A 24,366-nucleotide genomic window follows, 5' to 3' on the forward strand; every position below is an offset into this window, starting at 1 on the left:
AATGATTACCTTCAGATCAATAATCTGTGGGGTCTGTCTTATAGGAGAAATAAAAGTGTTATTAGTGGAATAAGATTGAGTAAATGTGTTCCTCGGTATGCATGTGCATGTCTGTTTGCTTAATTTGTTTGTTTGATAGTTTATGAATAACTGCACCCACTGTGTCAGACCCTGTAGCAAAGCAATCTCAGTACAATACATTACCTCTAATGCTTTATGTGTTTGGCGACCTGCTTCAAGACAGAAAGCATGGAGCCGTTTGCTTGTTTTGAAAAGGTCTCGCTTTATCCCTCACCTCAATCACAACAAACTCTATGCACATGACCTGCCACGCTCTGCTCACAAAGTCATTTAAACTCTCATGTTGGGCATTAAACCGATTCCTGGATACTGTAAACGTAATGTCAGGGTGTAGCTGCTCTGCAGGTTTTATTGCAGATATTGTTGATTACGGGGGTGTGCGGCTCATACCACAGTTCACTATCAGAGTAGATGAGCGGGGTTTTGCTGTCTAGCTGAGCCCACCCTGACATCTCACATGACCCTGCTATTATTTTGCAGCTGTGTGTCTCAGCAAGTGACGAAGCCATGTTGACCTTTTCAGTCAGTGTATAAAATGTCCGTAAATAACAAAAGTTAAAGTTTCAGCCAATAAACAGGAAATTCAGTAGGGTATCAATACATTGCCACATTAAGCTGAATTTTTTTTTTCCTTCTAGATTAAATTTTTCCAGTAGACTAAAGGCCTGTTCACACCAAGGACGATATATCCAAAGTTCAGTCATGTAACTCAAGATGGCGCAGTCCGATGAGTCTAACTCAATCTGACATAATGACATCATCACATGTCACAGCTGATTGGTTGACTCCTGTATTGGTAGCCAATGAACTTGCTGCTCAACATTCAAATACTTGGCTAGTGCTCGCTGTAGCAGTTGCAGCGCACTTCAGAAACTCCCCGCCTTCCCCAGCTCCACCTGTATAGATCTGCTACGGGGTGATCATGTATGCTATTGGGATTATTTCACTTATGATATATGTGCAGCAGCAGTATTTCTTACATGCTCACAGCAGCATGTTGTAAATGTATTGGCAGTAGCAAGTCTCGGTACTTACTCTGCCGCAGCAGCATAGCAGATCTATTCCACCAAGACCAAGCACATTAACATTATCATGTATATTACCATGCCAATCCCTCCAAGAGTTTTCAAGACAGAACCATAAAGATAAAGATATAGTTCTAAAAATCATTCTCAGTATTAAAGAATAGATGAGTCCACACCACAACTATAACGATAAAGAGACAAAGAAACAATATTGTAAAAATCAATATCACAAAAATTCATCACATCTTAATAACAATAAAAAAAAAAAAATTGACACCCAATCAGATTTAATTCCTGCTATTACGAGCAGGATTAAATAAATTTAAATTATTCATAATGTCCATTGTAATACATTATATCTTGTCGTAAATAATTAGAACCAAATTTAAAATGGATAGTGTAACAATTAATTAATAAGTACTATAGGGCCAGTTTTACAAACAGCTTGCGCCGATGCAAACAGTTTTTTGGCATTAAAATAGTATTGTCAGGTTTTACTAAAGACGCGCAGTGACCAATTAGTGCTGAAAAGGCATGGACACAGTTATATTTGTGCCTGACCTTACCAAATAGGCATTTGTAGGAGTTTCCCTTTCAGATGCAAAATTTATGGGATGAGAGTATTCAAATGAATCACACAATAAGATTTACTAACGTTTGCGCTCGTCAAATTACTGGTTTGCTTCAGGAAATTGCAGGATTCCATCACATTCTCTGCAGTCTTTAAATGTTATTATGCATGTGTTTAACAGCAGTGTTTCTCATTAGGTTTATATTATTAATGGTTTTTACTATTGTATATAAATTATGTAATTCTAACATAATTGACTTCAAACTTACTTCATGAGGCAGGCTGGGGATGATTGTCAGTGCATAAAGATTAAATTACAGTTTCTTTGACTTCTAATGACTTGAAATATTGCGCAATAGAATAGATCACCTTAATGAACATTATATATATATATATATGGGTGTGTGTGTGTGTGTGTGTGTGTGTGTGTGTGTGTGTGTATGTGTGTGTGTGTATATGTATATGTATATATATATATATATATATATATATATATATATATATATATATATATATTTTTTTTTTTTTTTTTTTTTTTTTTTTTTTTTGGAGCTTAAATATTAAGAATACTTCTTTTGTGTCCCAGAGAAAAAACAAATAAAACTGAAATGATTAGTAATGATTAAATGATGACAGAAGTTTCATTACTTTTTAACATTTTAAGGTTTAGCCTTGGGTAAAGTGATGGAATATTGAAACAAGTTGATTAAGGCACCAGAGTGACATCGAAAGTGAGTTTTTTTTTTTTTGGGGTGATGCACAATGAAAGTCAGTAGAGTGACATTTGCTTGTAAGTGTGGGTTGGAGAATCAGATTATCATTCTTATTTGGGTTAATGTACTTTATTTTGCAATTCTCAATAAAGTTATATATGATAATTGGTTTTATTGTATTTATTTATTTTGCACCAAACCCCGGTTTTACTCTTATTTTTGTGTCTGAACACTGCTCTTGTTGTGATGGAGACCGACTGTGGATGTTTCCTTCAGAGGAAACAAGAGACACATACTGTAAGCTGATTATGATCTAGCATCTGTTGGCCTCTCACTCCACATCTGTGTTCTTCATGTCTCGTGATAAATGACAGTTTTGCACGCTTTTAGTGTTTAAGCATGTCAACATGAGGCACATGTTGCCACCAACCGAGGTGTGTGTGTGTGTGTGTGTGTGTGTGTGTGTGTGTGTGTGTGTGTGTGTGTGTGTGTGTGTGTGATTGTATGTGTGCACGTGTGGTCATCTAATACTAATACTGTAGCTCTCATCAGGGCCAAATCAGGACAACTGAAAAACTGCTGTTTGCTTTACAGAGGATGAATACTCATTTTTCTAGGCCAGTCATGGCAGTCTAGGCATGATTTTCTGTAATTCAGCTCATGACTATGTGCGCACAATGCCAACATCCCGATAAGAGCCTGTTGTCATTGCTTGTGCTGAACGGCATCAGTTGTGTTACTCATCACTCATCTGCTCTCTTTTCTTCTTATAGCTCTTCCTACTCTTACATCCTCCCTTCTTTTCCTTTCTATCTTCCCTTTTTACACTGTCCTCCTTTCCTGTCCTCTTCCTGACACATTCTTCTCTGGCCTACTTGCATGAGAGACCGAAATCCAAACTGTTTGCACACTGTATAGTTTTTGCCGTCTAGACCAATTTTGTTCTTCTGTTTTGATTATCTGCCTTCGCGAAGAATCTTAACTTCATATGAATTATTACCAGTGTCAGACATTTTTGTACACAATATCAGAAAAATTACCATACAACACCTGCAAATTTTAGCTATATTTTTTTCATTGGGGCAGTTTTCTCAAAGGTACATCTTTGTACCTTATCTATCCCTTATCTTCCTTAATGTGCTGAAATGTGCTTTTAAAGGACTAATAAAGAACTAATAAGAGCATAGCAACATGTTTGTTTGTGTGTGTGTGTGAGGGAGAGAGAGGTAGATGTTCAGTTACAATGTTTATACTTGCATGTTTATATCATTTACAGCATAAATAGCTTGTTAGTTTGCTCTCACGTCATGTTTAAGTGACGTGACATACAGCCAAGTATGGTGACCCATACTCAGAATTCATGCTCTGCATTTAACCCATCCAAAGTGCACACACACAGCAGTTAACACACACACCATGAACACACCCCCGGAGCAGTGGGCAGCCATTTATGCTGCGGCACCCGGGGAGCAGTTGGGGGTTCGGTGCCTTGCTCAAGGCAGTTGCCAGCCCGAGACTCGAACCCACAACCTTAGGGTTAGGAGTCAAACTCTCTAACCATTAGGCCACGACTTCCCCACAATGTTTGGCTCATACTTGCCTCTTCCTGCCTAGCCACAGACTCCAGACATTCAGAGAACTTGTCATCATTAGTGCAAAGACTTGTTTGGACCTATCAGTACCATTTCATATTCGCATGTCAGAGGATTTCACTCAATTATTTGCTTTACTACAGTCAACACATTAAAATGAGTGTATTTCCTTAAAGCATGAAAAAAAATCTTTAATTTGACTTTATTACAAACTTTTTAAAAGTGTACTTAAGTGTTTTAAGAAACAGTCACGAAAGTGTATTCTCCTCAAGAATACTTATGTGGCTTTTCATTTTATTAATATGATCTCATCTGCAAGCAAAGTTTTCAAGTTTAAAAATATACTTTTAGGATCTGAATGGGACAGTCTGACATTAAAGACTCTTGCACCATCTGCCTTAGCTTGTACTCATATTGTACTCAAATGACTTTAAGAAACATGGCTTTTGCTTTCTGCCAAAGCCACGTGATTGACAGTAAGACAATGGAAGATAGTTATTTGTTGTTTTGGTCACATTTCATAACAAGGAACGCAATTGGTAGATGTGGGAATGACTGCAGATGATTGTGGTTTATTAAAAAGCTGTGTAGGAGAATAAGCACTGACATTTAGTCAATAGATATGCAAGGAACAATTTGAGTCCTTATGTTTGATGTCTCACTAAAGCTATCCTTTAATAAATTGTATGTAGTTCACTTTAAGTTCCATTACATTGTCATGTTTGGTTTCTCTGTTCTGTCTCCCGTTCTTCTTCCCCCTCTCTCTCTGTTCTCTTTTCTGCGTTTTCTCCTCTGTGCCTGAAGACAGTCAGTGCCCTAGTTTATTAGCAGGTTTTCTACCGTCACCCCTGAATAAAAGAGCCAAAACAATTCATTGCTATGAGACTGCAGAGCAGAAACACACGGCAAGCTGTTTCCCTGCACTCTGAATCAAGCTCAAGTTCAGATCACCGGCTCTGGCCTCAGATATACAGTATGCTGCAGACGCATTTAGGCGCACTGTAGTTCTCTGTGCTGTTTAGAAGGGCTGTCCAATCAAATGTGAAGCTTTCTTTGCTAAAAAGAAGGTTATGAATATTTAAGTTCCTTTACTGCAGGGGGTCTGCCAATTACATACAATTTCAAACAGTTTTCAAACTATTTTTATTTATTTTTTTGTAAAATAATAATAACAATAATAATAATGTGTTAGTTTTTTTTTATTATTATTATTGCTTTGGCACAATTTTCACAAGCAATTGGTACATTTTCAAACCTCTAAGTACTAATATCACAACAGATCATCAAAAGTGCACTTTTTTCAAAAATTTCAGCATATTTTCAGTTATGTTAATACAATACACACAATCACAAAATATCCTTTTCAATACATAAAATAAGTTTTCTATCTACAGTATATAAATGTTTCATTCACATTAACTTCCTTTCATAAAACTATTACTATCAAAATTTTCATTATCATGACTTCTCATTTAGTTGAATACATTTGTCTATTATTTAATCTAATTCACCTTAATGGTTAATTAGTGAATCATTTGGTGCATCTATAGATATACATTCAATAGACATTTAGTTTCTATAGAACGTGATTGCAATTTAGGGATAACCAAATGCACTGAATTATTTTTACACTAAAAGTGATTTATCCATGATTAACCACTATTTTGTGTGTGTGGTTCAGGTAAACCCTATTTTATGGAGACAAAATGTCCCAACAAAGATGGCAATATCTGAAATCATTGTCCTTTTTTTGGGTCCAGTGAGATTTTTTTTTTTTGTAAGGGTAGGTTTAGGAGTAGGGTTAGTGTAGGGGGAGACTGTATAAAACCTATCACTCCTATGGAATGTCACCATAATGATAGGAAAACGTGTGTGTGTGTGTGTGTGTGTGTGTGTGTGTGTGTGTGTGTGTGTGTGTGTGTGTGTGCCTACTTATTGTAAGCATATTTGGGGGACAAATTGGTACCCAGAAGTAAGCAAAACTTTAAAAAATCACCTAAAACCTTCCTTTGAGGACGTCATCATTTTGTAAAACCGCGTGTTTTGTTATTTGTGAACATGTAGCAGGACACAAGGGAGAGGATCAGAGATGTATGAGAAGAAGGGAGACAGGTGGCATCAAATACAGCATTTTACATTACAGTACATTAAGCCATGTGATACTGTATATAGAAGCATTACCATGGCAAAGACTGCACATTACTATAACTCACCCTTCATCTGTAAAAATTCAGCTAGAATATAGATTCAGTCATATGGCACAGTGAGGACATTTACTGCACAGAACCTGTAACCGGAAGTATTTTACACTTCAGTCTAGGAGATACAGAATGTGTTGTAAATGCCTTGTATACACCTACAGGTCATTTGTAACAGGTAAGAAAATCTATAAATGATATGTAACACATTTAGAACTGATGAGTAGCTTACACTTTAGATTAGGGGATGCAGAAAGCTTTGTAAATGATTTATTCATGCATTTACACAACAGAGTTTTGAATACATTTTAGTGTGTACTGCAATGCAAGGGCTCACTGGTGAGGGTTTAGACAGATGTCTTCTCTGACACACATGGAATATTTTAACGCTGTATATAGTAACTTAACTAGTAACTATTAACCATTTACTAAGGATCTGTTTGATTATTTCATGATGCTATTTTTTTAAGATCACTTACTACTGATTTGTAAATCGTTGGCATATTACTTAATTATCTTTTGTGAATGAATAGTCATGTTTTGTAAATGATTAGTTCATCATCACCTAATCACTTGTAAATGACTTATGACTTAATCTACCAAACATAGATAAAAAATATTAACATATCACTTATTGATCATTTATGAATGCATAGTCATGTTTTGCAAATGATTAGTTAATCTTTAACTAATTACTTATACATGACTTCTAAATGAATTAACAAATCATGCACAAATTGTTAGCATATCACTTATTAATCGCTTATGAATGTTTTGTAAATTATTAGGTCATCAACTAATCACTTATAAATGACATACAGTACAACTGAACGCTATTTTAAAGTGTTACCAAAAATTTCAACTTAATATTATTTCTGCATATTTATTTGGTGTGTACTCTGCATCAATAACAACCAGCTGACTGTACATTATCTCTTACATAATAACTATAAAACTGACCGCCATCCAGAGTAAGTGATTTCCTGCATAGCTGCACTTGTTTCACATTTCTCTCGTCTCTTATGTTACTCTATGATTTATTTCTTCTCATGATAAAATGTAATACATAATCAAATAATAATTTCAACTCGTGTCCATTTATTTGGAAAGTAATAAGCTTCATGTCACCCTGATCACCCCGCCGGGGGTTATTTTGCAATAATTGCCAGCTGGCTGCATATGATCTCTGAGATATTGAATCTGAAGGACCAAAATAACCAAATAAATCAGTCAAAACATCATTGCTCACTTGGCAAAGGTAAGTGAGTGTTTGGTTTCATGCTCTTTTCCATCAGTGAATGTCATGCATTTTCAGCCATTGTGGCTCTTGCTATCAGGATATGCACACAGCACAAATATTCGCTCTAGTGAGGAGTGGGCAGCATTAGGATGCTCACTGCACACTCAGTTGGATTGGGATGCATGGCAGACAGATTAGTGAGGTATTCCCCCACTGTGCTTGTGTGCCGTTGGCTTGGTCCTCCGTGACAGGTAGTGGCATGTGTGTGTGAGTGAGTGTGTGTATGTGTTTGTGTGTCATGGAGGCGGAAAGCATGCTGGGACCCACCCACTAATAGCCGACGATCTATCAAAGTCAAAGCACATCTCAGCTCTCCCTCTGGAACAGTGCCTTTCTGATACACCGCGGAAAAGAGAATTAATAAGAGCCATCATTATCAGAGTATGCTGTTTGCCTCCAGGGTAAGAGAAGAGAGAAAGAAAGGAAGAGAGGAATTGGATGAAGGCATGGGAAGAAAAGGAAGGGGGTTCTTAAGATGTCGATGCCGATGCACAGAGAAAGAAATGAAGGGGGTGTTAAAAACAGATACAGGGAGAGGAAACATTTTCATCCTTTCACACCCAAATTATGTTCCATTCAATGTTATGTTATTGCTGAAATTATTTTCTCGATTTTGAAATATCTGTTTGTATATAATATTGTATAAATCATGCCAACCTCAAACTTTTGAACAGTAGTGTCCAATTATATATATTACACACTGCTGTTCAAAAGTTTGGGGTCAGTAAGATTTATCTTTTTAAAGACATTAGTACTTCTATTTTGCAAGGATGCGTTAAATTAATCAACAATGACCTTTACATTGTTGCAAAAAATTCCATTTCTAATAAATGCTGTTCTTTTTAACTTTCTATTCATCAAAGAATCCTGGGGAAAAATGTATCACGATTTCTACAAAAAAATATTAAGCAGCAACTTTGAAATGTTTTTTGAACAATAAATCGGCATATCAGAATGATTTCTGAAGGATGATGTGACACTGAAGAAATGGAGAATTCCATTACTGAAAAAAAACAGCAATAAATTAAATTTTTTAAATATTTTAAAATAGTTCACAATTATGTTAAATTATTATAATATCTCACAATATTACTGGTTTAATAAATAAATGCAGCTTTGGTGAGCATAAGAGACTTCTTTCAAAAATCTTACCAACCCAAACTTTTGAACAGTGGTGCATATAATATTACTGAAATCACAAATCACGTATGTATTTGGCCGCACTGCAGTATATTGACTACAAGCTACCGAACTGACTCGAATCATGACAAATGACTGTAGGCTACTTCCTCATACTGTAGCTTTCCCAATATTTCAGCAGTGTAGGGGGAACCTGTCAGCAATCCCAGCGTGTGAGTGTATTAGTGAGTGTGTGTGTTATCTCATATTTGTGTGCTTCAGTAGACAAGAGCAGTGACTCACCCCTTCATTCCTCATTAGCATTCTTGGTCAGTAATCATTTAGTGAAGCGAAGGATGATGGGAGGGGGTTCTATCCTCTTTCTTCTATCCTTAAAACTGCCTTTCTCACTCTTTCTCTCTCTCTCTTGCCCACAATTCAATTTGTATTGCCGAAGATGAAACAAATTAGCTGCAGACAATAGATTGAAGAGAGTGAAGAACAGTAAATAATGAAAAAGGCGAGAAAGAACAATAATAATCGTAAAGAATGATAATGGAATCTCTCTCGCAACTTCTCAGCTTCTTTCCATTTAATTCTCTGGAACATTATGACTTTTAAAATTACAAAACGGCCCTTCCTGCAGGGACTCAGTCCACTTTGAGCAGGTGTAATGGCACACCAGGAGAGAGCTGTGCTGTTATAGAACCCCTTAACTGTCACACCAGGAGAGAGGCACTCTTTGTTTTGTTGTCCTTTTTCTCTATAAAATCTTTTAGTAAATCATAATATATATTTTCACAGCACTTTTGTGAAAACCATTTTGTGAATTTGCGTTAATCAAAATCTTATGGCTAGTGGGCAGTGTCTGTTATTACAAAATGCATTACGGTCTTTTTTTGTTAGGCAACAATTGGAAAGGTCTGACCAGGATTCCAATGGAGTAAAGCCACACACAGAAAGGGAAACATTTGAGCTCTGATAACAGTTCAAATAACAACATCATTTGAGCTCTGATAACATCAACTTCAAATAACAAACTTATTAGACATTTGAGCTCTGATAACACATTTATAATAAATATTTTATATGCAAACATGTTTTAAACTTCTATAACTTTTTGATACTTTAATTTTTTGAAATAATTCCACTTTTGCCAAATTCATAAAAAAGAGACTTATCTATAAAAGTGTTCATAAATGCAACATTTAATAGGATAAATGCCTATTAGATAAAAACAAAGGGGTTAAAAGAAAAATGGAACCAATCTTAATCAGCTATGAGCCTTTGGGCTTTTTTAGGAACCAATCTGACCCAAATGGCTAAAGCCACACAGAAAATTTAAGCAGTGCCTTTAGTTCTCTAGTACTTCTCAGTAAATGGTCTCCTCAACACAAATAACAAAAATATTAGACAAAAAATAGTAAATATTGATTAAAAAACTAACTTAAAAAACTAAAACAAAAAGATTATATTAATAGATAAATATTAGATAAAAAAAATTAACAGAAAATGGAAAATTTTGCTTTGGCAACTAACTGAAAAAGTTTAAAATAAAATTAAATTAATACAAATAAAATAATAAATAATAATAATATTAATAATAATAAAAAGACACAAAAAAAAACTAAAAAAATAAAAAAATACAAAAATAAAAAACAAAAATAAATATAAAAATAAAAAACAAATTGAATATTAAGCAAGTTATATTCAAAAAGTTGAAAATTGCATATAGGTTTTTGTCACTGCTATTGCATTTTATTAAATGTAATGATTATTATGCAATACATTAAATACTGTTGCAGGATAAATGGTTGATGTTACATCTGAGACTCCTGAGAACGTTAAAATTAAGTCTTTGAGAAAGAACAAGGCCTCTGAGATTTGCGTTATAAAGTTTAATTCATGGTTCAGTTTTCAACGCAAGTGCTGATTTATGTGCACTTTTTTTTTGCATACATTCTTTTAATTACAGGTTATTCACTTACAAGACAAGCCTCACTTAAAGACAATGTGATGTATATAATTATCCATGTAGTGTCATATATGTGGACCCATTTAAAAGCATTAGCTACAGTAACATGCACAATATGATCTTTTAGTCATATGAAGAGTCTCTAATGTGAGTTTTATAATGGTTTGGATTATATTTTATGTATAGGTTGGATGTTTGGTTGGCAGGTTTTCCTGTTCTATGACAATGACATATAGTCTCCTTTCCTGCTGCAGAGCCTCAGACAGCAAGGCAGCTGCATGTCCTAACCCTGTCATACTCCTCCACGGCTAACAAGACAAGCCAATACGACCACGCAGGAACACACAGGTAAAGATATCAGCACACACACACCCTCAGAAACACACAAGCAGATTTAAGAGAAAATGCCACATATGCTCTTAGGGAACAGACATACAGTATGCACATAGGCAGCTGTTTTCAGTTCAAGCTGTGCTGAACGGTAGACCTGAGAGTCTTCTTGTTCGTCTCGCAGTGTCAACTTCACACATGGGTTTTCTGCTAACTACAGAAGTTAAAGGGATAGATTACCTGAAAATGAAAAATCTGACACCACAGACCTCATCCAAAACAATAATACTCAAATACTTCGGGGCAGTCTAAAATTAAAAATAAAACAGAGTGTCCAAGCTGCTTTCAAGCATCAAATGTAAACATCGTGACATGCCAATCCAAACTAGCAACAACTAAGAAATAGCATCTGGACTAAGACTGCGAGGACTACAGCCAGTGGCTGTCTATACCAGCAAGGGGAAATAGTCTATATTTGTCATTAAAAAAAGAGACTGAAACTAAGACTGTGGATGTAACTAAACAAAGCAGCACTTGCCTACCATTTTGAATATAATTCTTGTTGATCACTTTCTTCATTCCAGACAGCTTATGCTGTTATGAAAATGTATGTGTACTGAAATGCTCTTTTGTGTTTTCATCACTTTTGCTTTTCTTTTTGTGAACTGGTTTATTAATGCTGAGCAACTAATTAGAGATATCTCTCTCACTGATTGCCCGGCACCAGTTCAACAAGCTGCCAATAAGCGGTCAACAGGGTCCAACTAGCGCAGATGGTGTAGAACACACCGCAAAAACTGAGGTGACAAAATGCTCAATGACAGCCATTTTCATTGCATGGATAAGAGCAACTTGGACATCCTGCTAAACTTCTCTGTTTGTGTTCAATGGAGAAAAGCCAGTCAGTTTTGGAAGTATACCTTGCATGAACTATACCTTTAAAGTGCCCCTATTATGCCATTTCCAATATTGCCTTTCATGCAGTGTGTAATGTAGCTGTATGTGTATGTAACCGATCAGCAAAGTTGTAAAGACAAAAGTGCATGATAAATAAAGTTATTACTCTCTACAGCCTAAACGAGTCGTTAGTCATTTGAATCCCCATCCATGACGGTTATACGTCACAGGGTAACACATTTGCATAATCCTGCCTATGTTCTATTTTGGCCGGCGGCAAACAACTTGACCCCGCCCACAAACACATCATTTTACTGATGACTGCTTTCTCTCTAATCTCGGGGAGTTAAAAAAAAATTCAACCTCGGGGAGTTCAACGCTGGATTCACTAAACGCTTGCTCTTGAAAGATGGCTCAGTACCCTGTTTATTTGGACCAGCTGGCTCCACTGATTCACAAGTATAATAATAAATTATATTTTCTATTGAGCATTAAAAATACGGAACTATGGCAATGGGCGTATTGTTTCTGACACGCTCTGTATGCGGTAGACCAATCACAACAGACTGGGCCATCTGACCAATCAGAGCAGAGCAGGTGATATTAAATGCAGATTTTGAGAAAACTAAAACATTTTTTGACCTTGCATGCATGTAATCCTATTGTAGGAGACTCCCAAAACAATATTAGGAACCTCAAAGATGGAATAATAGGGATACTTTAACAGATTAAACTGCATTCAATGGCATATCTAAACTCGTGTATAGTTGTAGTAAAATTTCCTATATGATATTTCATTTGCTGATTGTTCTTAAACTGTTTTCCCATTGCTGAAGTATTAATGTCTGTCTCTGCTCATTGCTATTTGAACAAGTGGAGAGCTGCATTTCTAATATTAAGAATACCTTATTATAGTGACTGCCAGGGGAATAATCTCTGTCTTTCTCTCTCTTATTTGTTCAGCATTATGTTCATCTTCTCATTTATGAGTATTCAGACAGAGCTTTGAGATATCACTGCAGTGTTGCCATAACATTGACAAAGGAAAAGCTGGAACATAAAATTAGAGTCAGTGAGAAGATGAGTTTGCCAGCATGAGCAGTCTCCCCATGTGCTGCTTGTTTTTACACAGAAAAAGATGCATTATACAGCCAAATAGTCTGTTATTTTAGTTATTAACAGCTAGAATTATCTGGAATTAGCATGGTTTGACACAGTAGAAAGATAAGTTTTGACGATGAAAACCATCTTTATTGAGTCAGTTCAATAAAGACGGTGTTCTCCACGTGAGATGTCAGCAATATTAAAACAGTTTGTCTTATTTTTAAAAGAGTGAATTAACTCTTGAACAAAGCATTCTATATGAACTTGAGCATTATTATCAGTAACAATACTTACGTGTATGCCAAATAATCGGGCTGTGAGGTGATAGCAATGGCTTTTTCTCATAATAGTGTTGTATACAAACTCATGATACTTAATCATATCAAATCATATTAATTCACTCAAGTACAAGATAAAATAACACTAGAGAAAAATAAAGTAGAAGTACTTTAAGTAGAAGTATTAAATAAATGATATTACATTTATTGGCATAAATAACGGCATAGGCGATACTGCCATGTCAACCTAGTTGAGTGACTGGGCATTGGAGTCTGTTCCAAGTGAATGTAAAAAGTACATGTAATAAAAGAGTACAATAGTAGATATGAACTTTGATATTTGAGAAAATTTCATCAAATGATCTAGGCCGCATATCTGCTATCTGGAAGTCAGGTTAAATGAGTAAACACTATCAGTGGATTCCTGGCTGGCCTGAGCCAGACGCTTCTCAGAAAACACTGATTCCTCTTACGAATAATAAATTACACTACTATTTGATTATATAATCACAACGGTTGTTAGTAAATGTATGAACCTCATCAGTAAACCCAAGAGGAAGACAAAATAAAGTAGGTTGGTGGGGATCATAAATCCACTCCATCATTGGTACTGTAGTGTGATGTACTGCATTGCTGCTAAGCAAGGCTATAACCATGTCTATAATCACTGGATAGGACCTTTTTTAAGTGAATATAAGTACAAATAGTAGTAAAATAAGCAGAATTTATTGTAAAGTAATGCATTTGAACTATTTGCATATATTTTTTATTTTAAACTACGCACACATTTACTCCTAATCATAGACCTAATATGTTGAAATTGGCTGTGTTTCTGGTCTTGTTCAATTAAGAATTATACAATACATTACATATACATAATACATAAAACAGCAAACTTTTACAGTTGAATGTATTAATAAGTAATTTAACGCTCATTTCTGTCATAAAACTGTTATATATTATATTATACTAAATTTTAAGCTTCTTACATCTTACCTTACATTCTTTCAGCAATAAAAATGAAGCGTCATGCTAGAATTCATTGAATTACAGTAAAGCCCGCCTTTTTGATTTGATTGGTTCTCAATCATTGGTCTCAATCATTTTTAATTGGCAAGTGCCATTAGACTGCAGAGTCAGACCAAAGATACTGTTTAAGACTTGCTATTTAAGTTCTATGTGAGCTCTTTTGACACTTTTATTAATACATACAACAAAAAAATTATGGGTTTAACTTGAACTGCAGCACCCATATTAGCACCTGACCCCAAAGCCACAACTCAGAGATTTTCAGTGGAACTGACATTGAATGTGTGCTGTTATTCAGTAGTTGTAGATGCAGGAAAAGGGTTTGTGAAATTTGAAATGTAAAAGAATTGCTGTCAGTCTCACCCTGTGGGATGAATTAAGTAAGCCGAACTACGTCAATATGAGTAGTGTTTCTAGATTATATCAGTTCATGAAAAGAGTTCAATACTGCCCTGCAGACAGAAAATGCAAAGTTTAAGAGCTGAAAGTCGTGAGTTAGTGGGTGAAGCGCGAGTCGCTGTGTTAGACAGTGAAGTTACGGGGCAGGAGCACATGGCATATGTGTCATGAAGTGTAGTTGAAGGGCAGGAATGTATGCTAAATACTCTCCGGTGTGGTTAAATGCAGGATTTGGGACATTCCTCGTCTCTCTCTGTGGACACCTGAGACGCTGGGAACTGGGTCGCACAGCTCCGTCCTTTGGCGAGGCATGATGGGACATGTAGACCTCATTTCCTTCCCTTATCCACTCGCTTGCTTCTCTCCCATGGGGCAGTGAGTGCTGCCCCGGTCTGATCCCTGGTGTCTGAATTCCCCTGCAAGGCCAAACCTCTCCATGCAGGAGATAGGCATGTTTTAGTGCTCAGCTGCATCAGTGCTGCGTGTGCACGCTGTTTTTGTGTGTGAGCATATGTAAGGCATCAGTCTGCTTGGTTAGCCAAATGATGTTGATGGCAGGCACAGATGATCAAGTGCAGAAACTGTTACTTCACTTCAGCCAGGGGCATCATGCAAATTTTGTTTGTTTGTTTGTTTATTCATTTATTGGTTTATTTATTGATTTTTGTTTGGTGGGGGGTGGAACCTGTGGCAGATCAGCCTTGTGGTGCCCTAGGCGAGATAAGACATGACCACAGAAATGGGAACAGCACCACCTATGGATCGTGAGGTATGAAAAAATGGCTATTTTGGCTTATAACTTTTAAACAGTTAATCTGAAAAATGATGATCTTGGTGTCTATGGATTCCTCAGGTCATGCCGAATCAGAGGATATAAATTTTGCCAAGATTGGCTGAACCATGTGTCCGCCATTTTGAAATCTGACATAAATTTAAATATTTAATAAATATTTCAAACAAATAATCAAAAACAAATCACAACATCCAAAATAAAAGTTTTTGTTTACATAATTTATATGCGTGTACTGTGTATATTTATTATGTATAAATAAACCTAGTGTTCCAGTTATATAATGATTCTTGCAAAAACACATTACTTTTGAAAACATTGTCCAAATTTTGTTATTTTTATGTCCTTTCATTCCTTGGGTTATGTCGATGGGTTATTATCTCACTTGTCACTTTCCATCAGTTGAAGTAGATGAAAAACAGTTTTTTTCGCTACTCCTTCTACAAATTTTGCACAATTTTGTCCAAAATCTGATCATATGATCTTTGGACTGAGCCGCATAGAAATGACTGAACAGATTTTTGATATCGGCTTCCATTCCTGAGAAATACCTCTTGGAAGTTGACCGTCCCTGAGTTTGTTTGAATTAATTCTCAGTTGAACTTCTGAACTTCAGCATCTTTGTGAACACCCATCTCCTCAGTGGTACAACTAGATAGGTGACAGGCATGTGACCTGGTGATTGTGGGTTCGAGTCCTGTGTAGGGACTTTATAAAATTGTGTTTAATATTGTGCTGTTTTGATTCCTTTATTATCCAGAACAGCATTGTACAAACCTTTATTTATCCTGGATTAAAAATAAATGATTTTATCCATGCTGTGTTAATTTTCATTTGAACTTCTATTTATTCTAAGTTCATTCTCACCAATAATTCTGAACTGGCTGTGTTTCACATTCATTCAACTTCTGCTGTTTTTTTATTTTTGATGTTCCTACTCTGCACTGCAGTACAGCCCCATTCAGGGTCTTGGCCTCATATCGCTGCTTGCAGCTATATTATTTAAATAATACTTATCAGTAGTTTTATATTGTCCAAAATACATCATATATTTTTTTATTGGATCAAGTCATTCGCAGTCCTTTATGGGCTTGTAATTAATTCCTTCATAAACGATGTCTTGTACCTTTTCTTTTTTCTTGACTTTAATTATTTTTCCTCTTTTTTTTTTATACTTCAAATCAACTTTTGTAATTTAATAATTTATCTTAGTGCTTTGGCTTAAAACTTTATATTGATTTTTCTTTCTTTTTTTTTTTTATCCTTATGGAAAAAATTATGTGCAAAATACTCCTAGCACCAAGTCAACTGTGTGGTTTCTATTGCACTTTAATTATAAAAGATACAAATACTACATTCAAAATCCACTTTTCAGAGCGTGGTTTAACCTAGAGAGATGAATCAGGCCTTTGATTCTGATGACACTGGAAAGGCATCACTCAGCTGAACCCCAAATTTACATGTATGTGGCATACAAGTTTATCCAAAGCGTTATATGTTGTATTTAAAGTATACATTTTATCAGTTCATGTCTGGGAGTTAAATCCATGACCTTGATGTGGCAAAGACCATGCAGCACTATTTGAGCTACAGGAACGTTAAACGCTAGATTTAGCAGAGAGACAGTTTCCCTTCCTTTTGAGCAGAGTTCAAATTAAAGAATCAGGCACAGAGTGCCCTCAACCACAGTTTAAACAGTAAAAACTTTCACGATTAGATGAACACTTGCTCAGGGCGGACAAACCACTGTGTGTGGGCCAGGATTTAAAAATGAAACTACTCATTCTTTCACAATCACACATATATACACACACACACACACCAAAGCCTAGAGGCCAAACATAAACATGGTGCAGTGGACCGTACAAAATCACAATGTACAGGGATCAATCTGCTCTAATTAGAGAAGGGAGCGCAGACCTCCCTGCAGGGGAGAACGGCGCTGTGCCTCACCATGTTACTGCAGGGGGCCTTGTGTGTATATGTTGCTGTGTGAGAGCATTTCCAGTAGAAGAGGTGCCAAATCCGAATAAAAGGGTTGTGTGTGTTTATCAGAGTGTTGCCTGTTAGCACTCTGAGTCCTGAACAGAACATACTCCCCACTGGAAGGATGAAGTTGACTTACACAGTTTGAATCTCACTCACAGATCACAGGCTGGGCAGCTTTTCTCACTTTTGAACTCACTTTTTTCTCAGTCTGTCCATTACATTGTCTCTAGGGAAAGTATGGGCATTAACTGAGAGACTCGTGGTCACAGGGTGGCGGTCAACTTGTCTGAACTTGTCTTTCTCAGATTAGCATGGGTAAACTGTGCCACTTTTACATAAAGACATGATTCACCCATAAATTATGTAACAATTTACACATGCAAGTCATTTCAAACTGGTATGACTTAAGGTCCTTGCACACTGAGCACAACATTTTCGTATGTGTGTTTTCATATTTGTCATCATAAAAATTTGTCATGCACAGAAACCTTACACACTGAGTCCAATGCATATTAATAAATCTTTGCAAAGAAATTCACAAAACAACACAAAATTGAGTCTTGTGAGGATGATTTTGTTGTTCTTTGTCTTTGATGGACCTAATATTTCCTCTTTAAAAGAGAAAACAAGAAAGAGGAAATATTGGGTCCATCCAATCCAGTGAATGTGTAGAGAGGAAGGAGAGTTCCACCTCCTTATCAAGGAGCTGTGGGATTATCCCAAGCATTTCATAGTTTATATTTATATTCCATATCTTTGTATTCTACGCTTTGCTTGTCATACAGTGCTTTGTTCTGCAAAACGAAGTGGATCAACTTGTCAGTGGTCATTCTGGATTTTGGTGTTCACTTGTATGGTGGCATTGAATTGTCAAAACACCTCTCAAAATGCTTGCTACGGATGTGAAAAATTCTGAAAATTTAACCCAATCCGAATATTTTTATGTTTAGATTCAAGATGAATGGCGTGCTCAATCCCTTTTACATTTGATTTGGGTGCTCTTCGGTCCAAGGTAGAACATCTTCTTCAGCATGGGGCCTGAAGAAGGCCCCATGCTGCTACGCGTGGGCATTTTAAAGTTGTCCATTTAGGACATGTCATTTTTGCAATACAAGACATTTTAATTACGGAGTGCCTCGGCTATCAGAGATCTTTTTTCTCTACACTGCCTCTTCCGAATATTTTTATGGCGGAGGAAAGTTTCAGAGGCAGTGTAAACATGATTGACACAACGCAAGGTCATATTTCCGATGAGAATTTCAGACTCAATGTGCAAAAACCGTCAGTGTGCAATGACCTTTACTTTCTTCTGTGGAAAATATATTAAAAAAAAAGAAATTTTATGGAATGTTGGTATCTAAACAGTTTTGGTTCCTATTGACTTCCATTGTACAGACAAAAACACAGTGAAAATCAGTTGGAACGGAAATATTTTATTTATTTATTTTGACAGAATTTTCATTTTTGGATGGACAGTCCTAAGTTGTGCAAAAGGCATAAAGATTATATATATATATATATATATATATATATATATATATATATATATATATATATATATATATATAAAAAATTTAGCACAGTTAACGCAAAATTACTGAAGCACAATTTCTATTCTAACCCTTTAACCCAATTTTGCTTCTCTGCTTGCGATCAGATCATTTTAAGCTGGTAAACTCCGGGAAAGTTTTCAGTCTAATGATCCAGTAAGTGAATGTGTTCAAACAATCCCTCCAAAAGAGTGCTAATATAAAGGAAACCAGGCTGATTACATCAGAGATTGCAGAGCTCTGTCATATTCTGTGATTGTCTCTGAAGAGCATGAGCAGACTAGTACAGACTGAATGGATTGTCAACATCCCCACTGCTGTACGGCCAGATGAGACGCAAACTACAATTTCTCAACTGGATAACCAGTCTTGCTAGTAAAGTTTTTTAGTTTTTTTTTTTTTGTGATCAAATTTTTATTTATTTTTATACATACAACAAACATAACAAAACACCAAAACAACAACAGACATCATCCACACACTCTGTGTTACTATACATGTTCCATGAATAACTTTGAAATATATAAGACGATGAGCCAATTCCCTAAAGGCCAAACTGAGGCTAGACCACACCCTCTCCTAAGTCGACAGATAAATCAAGGTCAGATAATTTTTTCGACTCCAAACTGATTTGTCAGAAAAAGGCATTGCAATGCGATCAACAATTCCACACACGAGGAAACGTGCAACCCAATCGTAACCCAATCCCACACCTTTTAAAATTCAAATGAAATACATAAATATATTAATGTCTGTTCTATAAAATAAAAGTAGCACAGAAAAAGGAACGACAAACAACTTTGAACAAAAACCAAAGCAGATCGCACATTACCAAGAATATAGGTCTGCCTAAGATAAAAAACAAACAAAAAAAAAAACAGAAAAATATTTGGATATGTGACCGATCCACACCAATGCAAAACCTGTCCCCAAAAAGCCCAGTGTCAAGAACTAGTAATCAAACCTTCTCTCCATTAGCTCCAAAAAAAAGATTTCAAAGCTTATCAGTCACCAGACAAGATTGCAGGATAGAAGATCACAGCAGCAACTTAAGTGTCCATGTCCACATTGTTATCCTCCTCTCATGGGCAGTTAAGATGCCTTCTTCTGTGGCAGTGAGCTGATAAAATCCTCGGCTTTCTGAGAAGAGTCAAACATAATCTGCTCACCATTGTGTCGCAGTTTAATAATCGGCAGATAGATGAGAAACGGCTGCAGACCCAGTGCTGTCATTCTCCTAAAGACTGGGTTGAGGTTCCTTCTCCTGGCAAACGTGGCTGGACTGAAGTCAGGAAAAAACACCAGCGTGACATTATCCTGCGTATATTTTACCTCGTATGCCTGCTGTGCACTCTTCAGGATCGCCAATCTGTCTTGTCATCTCAGCACATGAAAGATAAGAGTACGCAGCCGCTCGGAGTTACTTTTTGTATATCATACACATGATGAGCCTGTTCAATCTCAATATCGGGTCCTTTCAGTGCAGGAATCCACTTGGAAAGATTATCTCTGAGAAAGCCGGCTGCATCGGAGCCTTCCACCCCCTGTTATAACGTTATTTCTCCTGCTCCTATCCTCCATGTTCGTGACTTTATCGGTAAGTTGTTCTAGCTGCTTTCTCAGTTTCGTGACTGTTCTCCTATCCTCACGTGCAGCTGCTTGAATGGAATCGACCCAGTCATGTGTCAGTTTCGCCGCGATGGCTAGCTTTTCAACTTCTGCTTTTAGCTCTTTCTCAGAATTTTTGGTCGCTAGTATGTCCATTTGTAGGTCACGCAATACCGGGGTCAGTACAGAGTCAATCGCATCTTTTACTGTCGAGGCCATAAACGAATCCAAAGTAATTTGCTGCTCTTTAAGTGCTAGCTTTATACCATTAGCAATGGTGCCTTCAAGCTCTTTTTTAGTGAAGGTGGAATCTTTGAATTTTTTCTTTATTGGCGATTGCTCAGTCACTCTTTTCCAATTGTCCTTGACTGTTGAAGTACTCATGATGGAGTAGATAGAAAGTGGTTCGAAATTTACTATCAGGATTGTAGAATATTTGACAAAGTAAGCAAAGCGAAGGACCGTGCGTGCACCACTGTTGAAGGGTCACATTATCATCCTCTTGCTAGTAAAGTTTTGATGGATGAAGACTGCAATCAGGGTAAAGACGATTGCGGTGGCCTACAGGAGTCATATAGTAAGCACTCATGAGTCCATTATAATAAAGCGTGTATGAGTGCTCTTTACGCACTGATCGTACATTGTATTTATGCACAGCACAGACATTTCCATACATTCACAGTTTCCACACACATTCACGATAATGAATGGATCTGTCTACAGTAGTAGATACTGTATATACAGTCAGCAGGTGGTTGGTTTACTTTTTTTTTTAGTTTTTTTTGGCATTTCGATGTGGTCCTGTTCGGTATCGCAATTTGACTTCTCTAAAATGTAAAAAAGCTCTCTAAAGTGTTACCATATTTTTGGACAAATAATTTACATGGTCTCATACACTGGGAATATATATGATATATATTTTTTATAGCTAGATAAGTTTTTGACACTTGACAAAGAAAATATACAGTGTACACACTGACACATCTTACCCCACTCATAAACGCACTAGCAGATTTATCACCAGTGCCGATCCTAGACTTGTATTAGCCCTACGCAAAACTTAGTCAGCGGTGAGGTGGTGAGGACAAGTTATGAATGAAAGGCCTTTGTCCGTGTTCACTCTGTGTCAAATCCGTGCTCACGAAAAACACTTGAGAAACAGTGTCTCTTCCGCGGCTCGGTATGTTTTGAAGTCGTTTTTTTGTCTTGAGTAAGACACTGTATGACATTCACATTACTTGATTTGACTGATTTTTATGTAGAAAGGGCGACAATGCACTTCATTAAAATAAATGACATAAGTGGTTTTCATAACCGCTGCCCAAATTCAAAAATGAAGAGCAAGGGGGCCCCCTGGTGTTTTGAGGGCCCTGGCTCTGCGTATCACGTATACTTTATCTTTTTCGCACATATATTGCTACTCTCCCATACAGGTGCCAATAACATAATGACTACTAATCATCCCCACTGACTAAACACAGTCTGTGCATGTGTATAGACAGACATCTCTAAAGCCCAGCTATAAGTACAGTAATGTTGTGTGAGGCAGCAGCAGCAGGTGTGTGATACACAAACATGCTTCCTGTGGGTTTGTTAGAGGCTTGGCATGGCTCCTGCTGCAGATGTTATGCAGTATTGGCTGAGCTCTGGCTCACCACAGGCAAATAAACCTGATGAATCAAGCCACCTCACAGTCTCAGATCATGTACATCACAGGCGGAAATCCCTGAGGTGGGGGGGGGGCTGTTGGGGGGCTTGAATGGACCTCAATAACGTAATTTTTAGCCCGTGGAATGCAAATTTTACCGGGGAACCCCCCTCGGAACACGATTGGGCTCGTTTTGGGCTCGTTTTGAGTAGCGATTTGGCGTTTTTTTTTTTTTTTTTTTTTGAAAACCTGGCAACCCTGCATCACCTACACACACAAGTCCGGTGAGTGAGAATGAAGTCAGTAGTTGTGGAACTCGGCTGTCAAGGCTATTTTATTCACTTAAACAATGGATGAAGTGATTATTTTCTGCTTAATAAGATGATGCCAATATATTTTTTGATGAGTCCACTATGTTAGAAATAATGACGTTACCTGCTTGAAGGATAGTAATGTCTACAACGGACACGACTGCTGTCACGGTGTGACCACAACAGCTTGAAGTTGTCTAATTTGGCATGGTCTCCCTGCTACGCTAATAGTAGAAAGCCTTTTCTCTTTGTATACTTATACTTAGAAGTACAATTTTAGCTGTATTATTTGTGTCCCCTTCAAAAATTGCTCTTGAGAAAATTTATGTTTATTGTCCCCCCCACTGTTAGATGAAATTTACACCCCTGCCTTACATGCCTCACACTAATTGATTCAGACTGTCTCACATCATGATACTCTGCCTCACGTTGCTTCATGCCGCCTCACGCTACTTCTCTATACGACTTACTTCAAACTGCTTCTCATCACCTCACATTGCTTCAAAAAGACGTGTATCAAGCTTAGCTTTAAACTTACTCTTATTAGTTTTACAATGTTTATATGCACGGTAATACTAGAGAGTTATGCTTTATTTTAAGGTGTCCTTGTTACAGTGTAATTAAACATTTAAGTACTGAGTAATATTAATTAACTACATGTACTTACTTCATGGTTAGGGTTAGGATTAGGGTTTGGTTTAGGGTTACTTGCATGTAATCATCCATAATTTATTATTATTATTATTATAGTAAGTACATGTAACATGTCACGTGGATGTTCCCGTTATGTTCCTGATTGTCCTTATTTGGTTTGGTTCCTATTCTCTTTATTAGTAGTCACCTGTTCCTTGTTATTAGTTATCCTCCCCACCTGTCTGCCCCTCATTATCTACCCGATTTAGTCCTAGCCCATTCTGTTCTCCCAGGTCTGGAATTGTTAATGTAAACCCTTGCTACATGTGTTTTCCTGTTTCCCTGGATATTATTAAAGACTGTATGTTTGAATTAGACTCCCTCACAGTAGTGAGCTGTGACAGTAATAAGGATACCTTAAAATAAAGTGTTACCTAATAGATTTAAAGAAAGGTTTTGTGTAGCTAAGCTTTAGTCTGCATCTGTTTGTCCAAGTATACATGACACATTTGTAATTAAATATTCCCATATATCCCATAATATGTTAATGTATATTTTTATGAACATTTGGAGTCTGAATTTTTTATTTGTTTTGAAAGATTATGCTCATAGTTATGCTCATCAAGGCTGCATATATATGATCAAATCACAGTAAAAACAGTAATATTGTGAAATAAAGGTTTTCTATTTGAATATATATTAAAATGTAATTTAATGTCATTTATTCAGCTGTCATTACTCTAGTCTTCAGTGTCACATGATCCTTCAGAAATCATTATAATATACTACTGATTTGCTGCTCAAGAAACATTTATTATTATTATTATCGATACTGAAAAAATTTGTGCTGCGTAATTTATGTCTGATTTATTTATTTATTTTTAAATGTGATACAGGCCTCTTTTCAAAACAGGACTTTTTTGGGATTCTTTGATGAATAAAAAGTTAAAAAGAACAGCATTTATTTGAAATAGAAATGACTTTTGATCAATTTAATGCATCATGAAGAAATTGTTTGTTTAAAAAAATCTTACTGGCTTCAAACTTAATAATTTTGATAAGTTTTGTAAAGATGCATTTTGTAATATATTTTGACATTTGAAGGTTTAAAAGAAGTATGTTTTCAATTAGTTTAGTTTGGCTAAGGGTTAGAAATAGTTTGGCCATGGTTTTTTGTGCATCACCTCTGTCTTTCGGAGCAAGTGCACAACAGTAAGGCCAACTGT

General features: G+C 36.4%; 1 protein-coding gene across 1 annotated transcript in view; it reads left to right on the plus strand.

Annotated features, from left to right (window-relative positions):
- Window positions 1–24,366, plus strand: part of LOC109060324 (protein phosphatase 1 regulatory subunit 29-like) — a 73,129-nt gene that overhangs the window by 36,744 nt on the left and 12,019 nt on the right. The window contains exon 2 of the mRNA XM_019077485.2: window positions 10,829–10,922. The gene's annotated coding sequence lies outside the window, so the exon portion shown is untranslated. The remainder of the gene's footprint in view (window positions 1–10,828; window positions 10,923–24,366) is intronic.

Source organism: Cyprinus carpio, chromosome B3, assembly GCF_018340385.1.
Source record: "Cyprinus carpio isolate SPL01 chromosome B3, ASM1834038v1, whole genome shotgun sequence".
NCBI classification, from domain to species: Eukaryota; Metazoa; Chordata; class Actinopteri; order Cypriniformes; family Cyprinidae; genus Cyprinus; species Cyprinus carpio.